We start from the raw sequence: 2,840 nt of genomic DNA on the forward strand, positions 1-2,840 counted from the left end.
ACCAGATGCTCCTCTGAAGATGAATGGATCAACAATGTGTTATTTATACCCAATAGAATTCTATGCTGGCATCACAAAGAATGACATTGTCCCATTCATAATGAAATGCAAAGTCTTGGAAAATTCCATTTGTAAGCTTGATTTTTTAAAACCAAGATTTCATTTTCTTTTGTTTGTTTGTTTATTTGTTTGCTAGTCCTGGGGCTTGAAATCAGGGCCTGAGTGCTGTCCTTGGGCTTTCTCAAGGCTAGACCTCTACCACTTGAGCCACAGCACCATTTCTGTTTTTTTCTCTATGTATGTGGTACTGGGGATTTGAACCCAGGTCTTAGTGCATGCTAGGCAAGCACTCTACCACTAGGCCAAATTCTCAGCCCTGTAAGCTTGTTTTAACACCTTAATTTATCCCTTTTTCAAACACCACTCTGATACAAGCAATTAACTGTAGATTCTGTTGATTATAAGTTGGATCGTACAATATTTGCCCATGTACAAAATTAAACTTTGTTAAATTTTTGTCATTTTGTCTTTCAAGTTTCTTGAACTTTTTCTTTTCCCGGTGTCTTCAAGTTTGGAAGGATCTTACACTACCACAATTTGTAACAGAACAGGGTCTTCCCTAAGATATGTTAGTAATGTCTTGTTTTTCAGTTCTTCTACTATGGATTGGGATATGTCTTTCCAGCTCTGTTACAAACCCACTTTGTCAGGAGAGACCATCTCCATGAGCTATGTCAACTCTGTTTTATCTGAATTGTCCCTCTATGTCATGTTGAGCTGGCTTCATTATTTATAACTGAAATTGTTTCCCAGGGTCCAGGCCTCCCTAAACTTGGATTAATTTTTTGTTGCCACTTCGAAATGAAATTAAAAATTAGAAAGGAATGACTTTTTCATGTTATATTTAGAATATAAAGAGAATCTGGTATATGTCTCTATGCTGACAGGATTTCTCTTTGTCTCAGATGGAAGATAGAGCTCAAGAGTCCTCAGTGAACAAATGATTCAGATTGTCTCACACACTGCACCTTCTTTATATGACCTAGGAATTTCTTAAACAGCGTTCTGTACACACACACACACACACACACACACACACACACACACACACACAGAAAGAGAGAGAGACAGATAGAGACAAAGAGACAGAGAGAGGCAGAGAGAGACAAGAGACACAGAGAGAGACACAGAGAGACAGAGAGAGACAGAGAGAGAGACACAACAGAGAGAGAGAGAGAGAGAGAGAGAGAGAGAGAGAGAGAGAGAGAGAGAGAGAGAGAGAGAGAGAGAGGGAGAGAGGGAGAGAGAGAGGGAGAGAGGGAGAGGGAGAGGGAGAGGGAGAGGGAGAGGGAGAGGGACAGGGAGAGGGAGAGGGAGAGGGAGAGAGAGACTGTGCCCTCTCTTTGTACTTTCCAACCTATGAGATTTGAGTTTTTCAAGGAAGAAATTACTTGGTCATTCCACATAGAGCAAATATGATTTCCAGAACCAATCTACCCAGTCCTTCATTTGATGCTTTTGCCTGAAGGAAAGGATGTCAGGAAACTGACAATCCATTTTTCTCCATCCTACTATTCTTCCCACAATCCTGTAAACATGAAAATAGGCTTCATGTATTTTCTGTATCATTTTTATTTTTAATGTCCTTTAACCTCAGCATAAAACTCATATTTTATGGTCTAGCTGATGCTGCCTTCTTCATGCTACATGGTAGGTAAAGAGTGTCAAATAAAGCAGGGGCTTTTTTCATATTATTATCTTCTTTATATACTTATAATAAAAAAATTAAAAGCTTTAACTCATGTTTGTGACTCTAGCAATGAATGGTAATTATTAGAATGGGGATAGAAAGCAAATTAATTGTGATTTTTGAAGTAGAAAACCATTACTTTTGTTTGCTATTTTATATTATGGTAGTTTTAATACTATTATCTTTTTGTGATTTAAATACTGAAGTTAAGTTAGGATATAATCTTCTAATATTTAGTAGAAATAAGATATCTAAAATTGTAAGAGTTCATTTTTTCCAATCATTACATATCAGTCCAGAAATTTCTTCAAAATGTCCAATGCAAAATCCTCATCATATAGAAGACAAAATCTATGACTGAAAGAGCATTTGGAATGAATGCTAATTAATGAGAAGCACAAAATTAGAGAAAAGGGTATCTATCCAAATTTGTACTCTCACAATAATATATAATAAATTGAATCATAGTAATTCTATTGTATAAATATTTATCTTTAACCATAAAGAGGCATTCTTGGCAGTATACTTTAATATCAAACAATTTAAAACAATAAAAATAATTGGAACATTTACACAGAAACAATGTTGATTGATTAGGTGAGAAAGTTATTTTATGAAATATTTACCAAAGAAAATGTTGCTATTATTGCAAAATTATTATGTGTGTATTTGGGTGTCTATGTTTATAGGATAACACTACAAACTCCTGAGGATTAGCAAGATCCAGGATTTTTCAAAATAGTTCTTATTCAACTTTGTTATTATGTCACTAGAGTATACATATTTCATTCTTTTGTATATTCTTATGTTGTGTCTAGCATTTTATTTCCTTAATCATTTTTCTGAAATTGCTTTTAAAGCTGTTTTGGTTTGTCAGCATGTCTATGCCACAGGAGGATTTTAAACTGAGAGCACTTTTACTAAGGTTTAAATCTGTCAGCATTTTTGTTTATTTTTTATTCTGTACTAGTTATAAATAATGGAAACATAATATGACAGAGCATTTTCAATGTATGGGTTGACATTTTATATAAATAGATGAACTCCATTTATCTTTGAAATATGAAATTATATCTGAATATCTGTATTA

This window comes from Megascapheus bottae, chromosome 11 (assembly GCF_031878675.1).
Source record: "Megascapheus bottae isolate mThoBot1 chromosome 11, mThoBot2.hap1, whole genome shotgun sequence".
NCBI classification, from domain to species: Eukaryota; Metazoa; Chordata; class Mammalia; order Rodentia; family Geomyidae; genus Megascapheus; species Megascapheus bottae.